Here is a 13,470-nt window from a genome sequence, read left to right on the forward strand (position 1 = left end):
TGAGAGCAGCAGGACAAAACCCTGGCATTTCAGTAACAATGGCTCAAGGCTTTTATATAGTCGCTGGGGAAGCAGGATAATTTCCCTCATCCCTTCGCAGGTAGGAACTGGAGTGCACCAGCACTGGCCAGGGATGAACTCCACTCACTCACTCGAACCTGCTGTGCTCACCTGCTTGTGGGAGGGAGCATGCAGGTGAATGAGTGCAGGACCCAGGGTGAGTGCTTCTGGGAGCCAGCAGGAATGAACTCCATATCAGCCCTGCAGCAGCATCTAGAGGGTTGCCCCTGACCCCTGAAGCCCCAGAAGGAGTGTTACAGTCAGTGCTCTTTTAATTTTGCCATCAGTGGACAGTGGACAGCTTAAGTGTTAACAGCTCAGTGGAGGGTCAGTGTGACAGCATTTTGCACCTGCACCAGAGTTCTTGTCCAGCATCCAGGAGGAATGAGGTCACATGAATGAATTGCAGATGGTAAATGCAAGAGATTTTATTGCCAGTGAAAATCGCCCTCCATGGGATGGGGAGCTGAAAAGGGGATGGAGTGGGAAGATATTCTCCCTCTGGAGCCTGACTGGGTACTACAGGTAATCTTCCCCCGGAGTCCATCTAAAGCTATACTCTCAAGCCAACCCTCTGAAGTCAAGCTGCTTCTCTCTGATGTCCAACCATAGTCTCTGACATCCAGTTGCTTCTCCTTTTCTCCTCTCTCTGCCAGCAGGGCCTGGGTTTTTATGGGCACAGGATTGGGGGCAGGGAAAACCATGGGTGGTTTTGGAAAAGGCAACATTTGAGCACAAAAATAGGGATGTATATTCTCACTTTAGGCCATGGTTCCAGGCTTGAGGGTGGGGCCCTCACCAGGGACCTGGCCTCTTCTGCCCAGAGTTTCCCTGCCTCTTGTCCCTGTCACTGTCTAGGGTAGGAACCTTTGGCTGGAGGATCACTTCCTATGCATCCTTCCAATCCCCTCTGTCAGATATCCCAGTTAGACCCTAGTGATTGATGTGAGCCACTGGGGCTGCTTGGAAAATCCAGTGATCCTTCTGACCTACAAGGGAAAATTGGGTGGGCTGGGAGAGCTGCCAAAACCCATGTGATGCCGCTTGTCCACTCTGGAGCCCACCCCAGGTTACTGTAGAGACACCTTGTGAAGTGTATCCTCCCAGGGACCCCAAAGCCTCCTCTGATTTGAATTCCTCCCTCCAACTCCACCCAGACATCTTTTCTCTCAAGGCTAGAACAGTGCAGCCATTGGTCTAAAATTTGCCTCCCTCCCTTTTCTCCTGGTGTAGGAATCAGTCAAGTGTCACTAGGAGGTAGAGATGGTAAAAGTGAGATTCCTACTCTTCCTCTTGCTTTTCTGGAACTTGCAGTCATTATACCATCCTCTTTCATGAGATAGCATCCATCTTCCCCATTACATTTGGCTAGAATGGCAGAACACCTCAGGTGAGTTTAATTTATAGTGGGAAAAAATTCACTGGTTTAATAGTTTTCAAACACCAGCCAATTTCTATGTGTGCACAGAGTTGTACATGAGAAACAGTGGCTATGTTGCTGAAATGTACTAAGCTATGTCATAGTAAAATTGATTCTGAAGTAATAAACAGATTCTCACTCCTAGAAGAATCTCTATAATATTATCAAGTTTACTTACTGCTTAAGAGAAAGAAACCCAATATCTTAAAACATTGTCGAGATTCTGGGCAGACTGATTCTGAAATCTCCCATTAATTTTGCCTTTCGATCAGCAGGTTTTGAACAATATCATGCCCTTGCATATTGCTTTGCTAATCTAATAACTCCTCTGCATATTTTGCTGTTCTTTATATATTAAACAATGATGTGAAACAATCATTTTTAGAATATATGTTTTCAAGTTTTGTTGTTTATCTATGGCTGGTCTCCTTGAAGTCTTTAATTTGTTACTATGCACCAGAAGCTTCCAACAAAGGACTACAGTGTCAAATACAATTTTAAAAACATATCTGACTATATAGTCATTTTCTTTTTTGACAAGAATTAGAGGGAGGAAAACTAGGTCCCATAAGGAAGGGTCAAAGTAACTAGTTTTTCACTTATTTATGTTGTTTTGCCTATTTTATTTTGCTTTTCAAAGGGAGGAAAAAGGTGAGAGGTTACTTTTAATTTATAAAGATTTTAATTAAAAAAATTAAAACAGCTTTCCTTGTCAGCAGCAACTAAAATAAAGATGAACAGACTTTAAAGAGCAGATCATTTCAATAAGAAATAAACTAGGTTTCCTGATCTCCAAGGGGAAAATTGTATCATAATGGACCTCTTAGGAAGATTATGGAGTTTGAGACCGTAAAGATCTTCCAGATTTTCAGTAGGTTTGGACATTTACTTTGCCAAATGTAGGATGTTATATCAGGTTGGGACTGGAATGAGCTCATCTCTGTTCAGAACTTTGCAGTTGCTCCTTATCCTTCAGAGTTACTAGAGGAAACCCAGCAACCATCAGAATCAGTGAGGACTGCAGATACATTATGATGATCTGACTGGGCTTTGGTGTGGGAATTCTCCCTTCTGTTCAAGACCTTGATTCGTCAAAGAGGTCATTGAAGTTGGGCTAGACCTGAACATCTAGGAATTTGCTCAGTGATCTGCAGGCTAACCATCCTACAGATGGTACCCTGGGTGGTTTCCATAGGAGGGTGACTGTAGCTCTTGACCTGGAGGCTTTCAGGCTTACTGAGATTTTGTCCTGGTTGCATTATGGAGATCATCCAATACTGCACAATGTGCTTCAGTCACATGTTTTCCCAACGATGTGGGAAAACATTTTGGTTGTCCTTCCGCTACTTTGACATTGGGGAGTTCACCTTGCTGCACTGTCAACATATTTCACTTAGAGAAAGATTTTAGGCTACAAAAAAGTTTATCTAGGAGTCTGAAGGGAAATAATGTTGGCTTACTCGGGAAGAGGGATGTGGTGATAACGGTGCACGATCTCTGGATTGCTGGCTTGGGAGCATGCTTCCAGAACATAGAGTAACTTTTTCAAGGACACAAAATGACTCTCACAGTCTATTAAAGTCAAGTAGTTTCTGAGATGCCTGAAAGTTTAGTCTATTGCCATATTCAGTTTTCAACTTTTCCTAGTTAAATGGGCTGACGAAAATGGAACTTTCCTTTATCCTCTATCTTGCGATTATAGGAGATGGCAGCTCTAACCTAGCTCTTGCCTATGACCTCAGGATATGAATGAACTTTTCTGGAAAATGAAATGTATTTAAAAATCGAGAGATGGAATATTTTTAAATGTGAATTTAAATAAAAACAAAAAATACATTAAAATTATGTTATATTTGCTTAAATGAATGTTCTGAAAATATATTCCACTTACAATAGAATTGTAACAAGCAGACACTTTTATCTAGTTTTATATCATTTCTTAAACAGATATGCAGTGTAGCTTAATTCTTGGATTTTGCCAGTTTGCTTTCGTATGCTTAAAAAATTTGTTCCAGTGGCAGGATAAATGATTTAAAATAGCACTAAACAATAGTAATATCTTATTTACTTATAGTGCTTTTTAGCTTTTAAAACATTTTTGTATATTTATTTGATTACTCAACACACACATTGAAATATTATTCTTCAGCTTCTCTTAATGCACAAAATTAAATAAAAAGTATTATCTCATTGACCAAAGGCAATTGTTACCCCTAGAAAATAAAAGAGCTTCTTGGTGCTTTACACAAGATAAAGATTAGCTGCTAAATGATTGCAATCTTTTTAGTAACTATAACTCAATTTACAATAATAATTAACTTTATTCATTCCTTGAATTCATGTAGCATACTTCCTGAGAAAAGCCTTAGGTTTGTAAGTTTATATTAACATGTTTATTCACACAATGTTCTCTACCACACAGGTCAGGCAGATTTTACCACTTCCATTTTATGGGTGGAAAAACAGTTCATGATAAGGTCAGATAAGATGCCCAGAGTCGATTGGTTGGCCAGGGTCACCCTAGTTAACCTAGCAGAGTAGGAACATGATCCTCCGACAGGTATCCCGTCCAGGCTGATACATCTCCCCATGGGCTTAGAACCACCCTCAGGGCTCTTCACCCAGGTATGCCCTCCCAGATTTTGCCCTGCCTTAGAACCATTCCCTCTCAGTCTATTCCCTCACCCTGGAGTCCACCATTAAAAGTCTGCTCATTTCAAGTGATTTCCAGTCTCCTGTTTCAATCTGTGGCGCTAAGAGTTGTTAGTGGTTTTATGTCTGACACCACCATAAGGCTCACTTGCAGTTGCCCTCAGTAACCTCCAGGCTAGTGAGGAAAGGAGGCGTTGGAGGCACAAGGAGACTTTTAGAATTCCTGCCTCATAGCTGTCTTTGTGTTCAGATGTGACTGATTCCTATACCAGTCTTCAGCTCTTGAATGATACCACTTCTGTGTTATCATATACTCATTTTATTGACAAGCTTTTTTTTTTTTAAGTCTTTAAAAATGTGTAGCTTTCACCATCAACCAGGGACTTGCTGGAAACCCCTTTTAAGCATTTTATGATTGAGGTTTCCAAATTGACTTAGGCCTTTACAATGGCAACATTTTTCTTTTTTTTCATCCCAAAGGGTTTTATTTTTAGCTCACATATCTGGCTCATGAAGAAATATAAGTAAATGGACACTTTAGATACACTTTAATGCCCAGTAGCCTCAAGAGAGTCTCACAATTAAAAAGTTCAATTTCTTTTATTCATTAAATGTCAATAAGTACCAGAGAGACAGGCGTGCTTTAATATTCATGCAAAACATCTCCCATTAATGGATCCAGATGTTAAAAATAGGTCATTTTTAATAACTCTGACTTCTGATACACAGGTAGCCCAGAGTTCCATTTTCTTGTATTGAAATTTGTTTCATACTATGAAGGTTTTAATATTAAATGTTGCAGAAATCTATAAATATATATATATAAACATTTAGAAAGCAACAAAAGCAACATCATAATCTAAAGAAAATACCCAACTTGTATTTTTAAGAGATCTAAGTGTAAACTTATCAGATTACTAAAGCTGGCCGGGTGCCGTGGCTCACGCCTATAATCCCAGCACTTTGAAAGGTCAAGGTGGGCAGATCATCTGAGGTCAGGAGTTCAAGACCAACGTGGCCAACATGACAAAACTTCGTCTCTACTGAAAATAGATGATGGTGCATGCCTATAGTCACAGCTACTTGGGAGGCCAAGGCACGAGAATTGCTTGAACCCAGGAGGCAGAGGTTGCAGTGAGCTGAGATCGTGCCACTGCACTCCACCTTGGGCAACAGAGTGAGAGACTCAGTCTCAAAAACAAACAAACAAACAAGATTACTAAAGCCTACCTTTCCAAAGCATCCCATGCTTCAAAGAAGCTGCCTGTTTGCTCAGAAGAGGAGCATTTAAAGAGTATTTCTTATTAGATACATTTTGGTTCCCTGAAAGGAGGTCTGTTCATGTGTACTAGTCACAGATTAATTTATGTCTGCACTGTGGATTCCAGACCCTTTCTCATCCTGCTCTGAAAATCAGCACTTGTTATTTTCCTTGATTGTTCTTTCCATCTCCTTTAATCATCTTCTTCTGCAAAACTCCATATCCTGTGCCACGACTTACCTCAAATGTTATCTCATTTGTACAAACCTTTCCACTTGATCTAGGAAACTGGTGGTGTTATTTTATATTCCCCTGAATCTTGTCTATATCTTGGTTATTATCATATTTTCCAATGCTTATTAAGAACTCATGCCATGCCATGTAATTTACCTCTCTAGTATCTCTTTCCATATACCCAGACTTACATAGACAACTGCCTGCTAAATGTCTTCACTGGATGTTTAACAGGCATCTTAAATGTAGTATCTCAATGTGAAGCCTCCATCTCAGGTGATAACTTCATTCTTCCAACATTCAGGCCAAAATTAAATCAACCAAAAACTTGGAGTTATTATTTTCTCATATCACACATCCAGTTCATCAGGAACTCCTATCACATTTACCTTCAAAATATATCCATAATCTAATTATTTCCCAGTGACTCCACTGCTGACATTCTTGGCTGAGCCACTACTACAACTTAACTGTTTTTAATTGTTTACCTACAGTCTGAGTTCAATACAGCAACTAGAGTGATTCTATTGAATCCTAAATCAGATCATCTCAAACCTCTCTTAAAAACATAGCAATGGTCCCCATTTCAACCTCAGTGAAAACCAAAGCCCTTTCCATGGCCCATGTGGTCCTACATTATCCAGATCCACATCACCTTTAATACCCATTTCCATATTCCCCCCATTCACTTTGCTCCTTTCATGCCAGCTTCCTAACTATTCCCTGAACATACCAAACATCCTCCTGGCTTGAGTCCTTTGCACCTGCTCTTCCCTCTGCTTGGAATACTCTTTCTCAAGATATCCACATGGATAATGTGTCTGTACTTCAAGTTCCTGTTCATACATGAACTGTTCTGTCTCCACCTTGCTTCTTTAATCTATTCTTAACACAGTAGCCAGAGTAGATCCCTTAAAATGCAGATCAAATCAAGTCACATTTCTAATAAAACCCTTGCAAGGAACGACAGTTACCATTTTCACCTCCAGAGCCCCGCCTTTTTCCCTCCTTGACACCATCAGCTCTGCTCCACTCCTTACTCAGTCCATCCACATTGGTCTCTCTGCTATTTTTTGAAAATGAAGCCAGTTTCCTGTTTCAGAGACTTTGCATTCTCTTTCCCAGGAATGTCTAATTAAGAATTAAACCTATAGGAATTGAGCCCCAGAGCAAGCACATGAATGAAAAGGTTTCAGGACAAGAAGAGAAAGAGTATTAATAAATATAAACTTCCTTATTTTGTGTCATTCTTTTTTGTCTTCTACCTTCTCCTGTTTTGCCTCCTCCTCCTTCTTCTGGTGGGGATTTTCCGGTGTGTTTTAGAAAAGCGAAATTTTCTCAATTATCAGTTTCTTTTTGCCAGTGTATCCTGAACATTTCCCCTAAACTTTTCCAGTAATAGTAGAGTCCTCCATCCTTCCTGTATCAGAAGCTATCATAAGGGTGAACTCTGGTTATTAAATTGAGCTGCCATTGGTGGATAAGTCATAGTTTCTGTTAAGTTACTCACCTTCCTTCTTAACTCTATTTGCATTTTTGTGAGAGACACTTCCCTTCTCTCTATACCCCTCTCCTTCCTTTCCTCCAAGTCAAAATGTAACTGTTCCATAGAAAATTTTTTAAAAATTGAGAGATTAGAAGCATAATAATACAAAATTAAGTTGGGAAGCTCTGTATACTGGATTAAAACATTTGTGTTGATTTGTTCTTTGTGATAAAAGAAAAATATACACATGCAGTGATTAAAATATACAATGCAGATCTTCTAAAAACTTTAATGAAGCTGAAATGGATGATAATGTCAGTTAAGACAATAGTAATTACGGAAGACCCTCTCTAATCAGTCAATTATGACTGGTGTCTGAAGTTTCATAACTCAGATGAAGAAATTCTTACAGCAACAATGAGCAAACTCAACCTTCCTCTTTTCTCTTGTAACTGTATGCAGCAGCCTTTTATTTTGTCTTCAAGTAGGAATTCTAAAGAGATGATGGTGTATGGCTGGGAATGAAAACTAGGCTCACATGTGCCTAGTTTAGTTCAAGTAGGTTTAGTTTAGTGCCTAGTAGTCCAAGTACTACTCGGTGCTTTTTGGGTTGTCTGTTCTCAGTTAGACTTTCAGCTGTACAGCTGAGAAAGAGAAAAAAAGTACAAAGCACAAAGAATTGAGCCTTTCCCTTCAATATTTCAGAAAGAAGTCAATGAAGACCCATGGTGTTAAAAATTGATCTATTTCTATTGGAAAAAGAGGACTATTTTTTCTATTCAGTTTATGCAATGAGAGGCTCAACTTTGGGCTAAGAGACTAATTTCATATTTGCTGTAATTAACCACTAACACAGATGTAAATTAAAGATTTTCCTGATTTCTTTAAATAATGTCTGTCTACAGATCTCCTCAGTCGAGTTCATTCTCTAGAGCTGGCAGTTAAAAATAGTGCACACATGATCAGGAATGATTTAATCCATACAAAGCTGTTTATTGATTTTAAAAAAATGTATTGGTAAGAGGCTACTGGAAATACTGTGTTTCATCTAAATTAAACTCACAGTTAAATTAAATTCATAATTAAAAAAGGAAAGAACCACCAGCGTACCTGTCAATAAAGAGCTACTATATTAACAGTGTTGAAAGAAAAGAGTCTTTTCAGACAGTCTAGTGAAAGCAAGAATGCCAGAGGTTATCATAGCTGTCAGTTTTAAAGTCAATCTTGAGCTCCTGCTAGGAGGAAATTTCCCCCGGTGCAAGATTCGGGTTGTTTTCATTGGCTCCCATCTACTGAGTCTTAGGGATGTGTTAGGCACCAGGGAAGATGGGGAGAGATAATCTGTACAGTGTACTCATACTTGAAATCTACAATTGAGTCATCAAGGAAAAGTAACTGACAAAAGAGAGAAAGGTAGTTGATGATGAGAGGTGAGAGATTTTGCAGTTTGTAGTTGGTATCTGTCTTCATTCACTGGTTCCCTGAACAGGGTGGATGGTGGTTTAAGGCTATCTTTTTCTCTTTACACTTACTGGACTGTTGGAGGGCATCTTGGCATATCACATTCCTTTACGTACTTTCATATTCTCCTATAAAAAGTCATTTCTAAGAGAACATGATTTATTTTCTTCCTTCAAACTTCAGGACTTCATGGCCGAACTCCTTTTCTTCCCAGGAGGATATAAATCTGGACAGAAAAACTTGAAATTTGTGAATTACATAAAGTCAAGATTGAATTTAAGTTCTGCTTAGCAGTTAAGTTTGGGCAAGTTCCTAACTTCTGGAATTAAGTTCCTCATTTAAAAATTTAGTTGAGGGGGCGGAGCAAGATGGCCAAATAGGAACAGCTCCAGTCTCCAACTCCCAGCACGAGCGACACAGAAGAATGGTAATTTCTGCATTTTCAACTGAGGTGCTGGGGTCATCTCACTAGGGAGTGCCGGACAATCAATCTGGTCAGCTGCTGCAGCCCGACCAGTGAGAGCTGAAGCAGGGCGAGGCATCGCCTCACCTGGGAAGCGCAAGGGGGAAGGGAATCCCTTTTCCTAGCCAGGGGAACTGAGACACACAACACCTGGAAAATCGGGTGACTCCCACCCCAATACTGCGCTTTAAGCAAACGGGCACACCAGGAGAATATATCCCACACCTGGCCGGGAGGGTCCCACGCCCACGGAGTCTCCCTCATTGCTAACACAGCAGTCTGCGATCTAACCGCAAGTCAGCAGCAAGGCTGGGGGAGGGGCGCCCACCATTGCTGAGGCTTAAGTAGGTAAACAAAGCCGCTGGGAAGCTCGAACTGGGTGGAGCTCACAGCAGCTCAAGGAAACCTGCCTGTCTCTGTAGACTCCACCTCTGGGGACAGGGCACAGTTAACAACAACAACAACAAAAGCAGCAGGAACCTCTGCAGATGCAAACGACTCTGTCTGACAGCTTTGAAGAGAGCAGTGGATCTCCCAACACGGAGGTTGAGATCTGAGAAGGGACAGACTGCCTGCTCAAGTGGGTCCCTGATCCCTGAGTAGCCTAACTGGGAGACATCCCCCACTAGGGGCAGTCTGACACCCCGCACCTCACAGGGTGGAGTACACTCCTGAGAGGAAGCTTCCAAAGTAAGAATCAGACAGGTACACTCGCTGTTCAGCAATATTCTATCTTCTGCAACCTCTGCTGCTGATACCCAGGCAAACAGGGTCTGGAGTGGACCTCAAGCAATCTCCAGCAGACCTACAGCTGAGGGTCCTGACTATTAGAAGGAAAACTATCAAACAGGAAGGACACCTATACCAAAACCCCATCAGTACGTCACCATCATCAAAGACCAGAGGCAGATAAAACCACAAAGATGAGGAAAAAGCAGGGCAGAAAAGCTGGAAATTCAAAAAATAAGAGCGCATCTCCCCCTGCAAAGGAGCGCAGCCCATTGCCAGCAATGGATCAAAGCTGGTCAGAGAATGATTTTGACGAGATGAGAGAAGAAGGCTTCAGTCCATCAAACTTCTCAGACCTAAAGGAGGAATTATGTACCCAGCGCAAAGAAACTAAAAATCGTGAAAAAAGAGTGGAAGAATTGACAGCTAGACTAATTAATGCAGAGAAGGTCATAAACGAAATGACAGAGATGAAAACCATGACACGAGAAATACGTGACAAATGTACAAGCTTCAGTAACCGACTCGATCAACTGGAAGAAAGAGTATCAGCGATTGAGGATCAAATGAATGAAATGAAGCGAGAAGAGAAACCAAAAGATAAAAGAAGAAAAAGAAATGAACAAAGCCTGCAAGAAGTATGGGATTATGTACAAAGACCAAATCTATGTCTGATTGGGGTGCCTGAAAGTGAGGGGGAAAATGGAACCAAGTTGGAAAACACTCTTCAGGATATCATCCAGGAGAACTTCTCCAACCTAGTAGGGCAGGCCAACATTCAAATTCAGGAAATACAGAGAACGCCACAAAGATACTCCTCCAGAAGAGCAACTCCAAGACACATAATTGCCAGATTCACAAAAGTTGAAATGAAGGAAAGAATCTTAAGGGCAGCCAGAGAGAAAGGTCGGGTTACCCACAAAGGGAAGCCCATCAGACTAACAGCAGATCTCTTAGCAGAAACTCTACAAGCCAGAAGAGAGTGGGGGCCAATATTCAACATTCTTAAAGAAAAGAATTTTCAACCCAGAATTTCATATCCAGCCAAACTAAGTTTCATAAGTGAAGGAGAAATAAAATCCTTTACAGATAAGCAAATGCTTAGAGATTTTGTCACCACCAGGCCTGCCTTACAAGAGACCCTGAAGGAAGCCCTAAACATGGAAAGGAACAACCGGTACCAGCCATTGCAAAAACATGCCAAAATGTAAAGACCATCGAGTTAGGAAGAAACTGCATCAACTCACGAATAAAATAACCAGTTAATATCATAATGGCAGGATCAAGTTCACACATAACAATATTAACCTTAAATGTAAATGGACTAAATGCTCCAATTAAAAGACACAGACTGGCAAACTGGATAAAGTCAAGACCCATCAGTCTGCTGTATTCAGGAGACCCATCTCACATGCAGAGACATACATAGGCTCAAAATAAAGGGATGGAGGAAGATCTACCAAGCAAATGGAGAACAAAAAAAAGCAGGGGTTGCAATCCTAGTCTCTGATAAAACAGACTTTAAACCATCAAAGATCAAAAGAGACAAAGAAGGCCATTACATAATGGTAAAGGGATCAATTCAACAGGAAGAGCTAACTATCTTAAATATATATGCACCCAATACAGGAGCACCCAGATTCATAAAGCAAGTCCTTAGAGACTTACAAAGAGACTTAGACTCTCATACAATAATAATGGGAGACTTCAACACTCCACTGTCAACATTAGACAGATCAACGAGACAGAAAGTTAACAAGGATATCCAGGAATTGAACTCATCTCTGCACCAAGCGGACCTAATAGACATCTACAGAACTCTTCACCCCAAATCAAGAGAATATACATTCTTCTCAGCACCACATCGCACTTATTCCAAACTTGACCACATAATTGGAAGTAAAGCACCCCTCAGCAAATGTAAAAGAACAGAAATTATAACAAACTGTCTCTCAGACCACAGTGCAATCAAACTAGAACTCAGGACTAAGAAACTCAATCAAAACTGCTCAACTACATGGAAACTGAACAACCTGCTCCTGAATGACTACTGGGTACATAACGAAATGAAGGCAGAGATAAAGATGTTCTTTGAAACCAATGAGAACAAAGATACAACAAACCAGAATCTCTGGGACACATTTAAAGCAGTGTGTAGAGGGAAATTTATAGCACTAAATGCCCACAAGAGAAAGCAGGAAAGATCTAAAATTGACACTCTAACATCACAATTAAAAGAACTAGAGAGGCAAGAGCAAACACATTCAAAAGCTAGCAGAAGGCAAGAAATAACTAAGATCAGAGCAGAACTGCAGGAGATAGAGACACAAAAACCCTCCAAAAAATCAATGAATCCAGGAGTTGGTTTTTTGAAAAGATCAACAAAATTGACAGACTGCTAGCAAGACTAATAAAGAAGAAAAGAGAGGAATCAAATAGACGCTATAAAAAATGGTAAAGGGGATATCACCACCAACCCCACAGAAATACAAACTACCATCAGGGAATACTAGAAACACCTCTATGCAAATCAATTAGAAAATCTAGAAGAAATGGATAATTTCCTGGACACTTACACTCTCCTAAGACTAAATCAGGAAGAAGTTGAATCCCTGAATAGACCAATAGCAGGCTCTGAAATTGAGGCAATAATTAATAGCCTACCAACCAAAAAAAGTCCAGGACCAGATGGATTCACAGCTGAATTCTACCAGAGGTACAAGGAGGAGCTGGTACCATTCCTTCTGAAACGATTCCAATCAATAGAAAAAGAGGGAATCCTCCCTAACTCATTTTAGGAGGCCAACATCATCCTGATACCAAAGCCTGGCAGAGACACAACAAAAAAAAGAGAATTTTAGACCAATATCCCTGATGAACATTGATGCAAAAATCCTCAATAAAATACTGGCAAACCGGATTCAGCAGCACATCAAAAAGCTTATCCACCATGATCAAGTGGGCTTCATCCCTGGGATGCAAGGCTGGTTCAACATTCGCAAATCAATAAACGTAATCCAGCATATAAACAGAACCAAAGACAAGAACCACATGATTATCTCAATAGATGCAGAAAAGGCTTTTGACAAAATTCAACAGCCCTTCATGCTAAAAATACTCAATAAATTCGGTATTGATGGAACGTACCTCAAAATAATAAGAGCTATTTATGACAAACCCACAGCTAATATCATACTGAATGGGCAAAAACTGGAAAAATTCCCTTTGAAAACTGGCACAAGACAGGGATGCCCTCTCTCACCACTCCTATTCAACATAGTCTTGGAAGTTCTGGCTAGGGCAATCAGGCAAGAGAAAGAAATCAAGGGTACTCAGTTAGGAAAAGAAGAAGTCAAATTGTCCCTGTTTGCAGATGACACGATTGTATATTTAGAAAACCCCATTGTCTCAGCCCAAAATCTCCTTAAGCTGATAAGCAACCTCAGCAAAGTCTCAGGATACAAAATTAATGTGCAAAAATCACAAGCATTCTTATACACCAGTAACAGACAAACAGAGAGCCAAATCATGAATGAACTTTCATTCACAATTGCTTCAAAGAGAATAAAATACCTAGGAATCCAACTTACAAGGGATGTAAAGGACCTCTTCAAGGAGAACTACAAACCACTGCTCAGTGAAATCAAAGAGGACACTAACAAATGGAAGAACATACCATGCTCATGGATAGGAAGAATCAATAT

This window comes from Rhinopithecus roxellana, chromosome 9, assembly GCF_007565055.1.
Source record: "Rhinopithecus roxellana isolate Shanxi Qingling chromosome 9, ASM756505v1, whole genome shotgun sequence".
In the NCBI taxonomy this organism is placed as follows: domain Eukaryota; kingdom Metazoa; phylum Chordata; class Mammalia; order Primates; family Cercopithecidae; genus Rhinopithecus; species Rhinopithecus roxellana.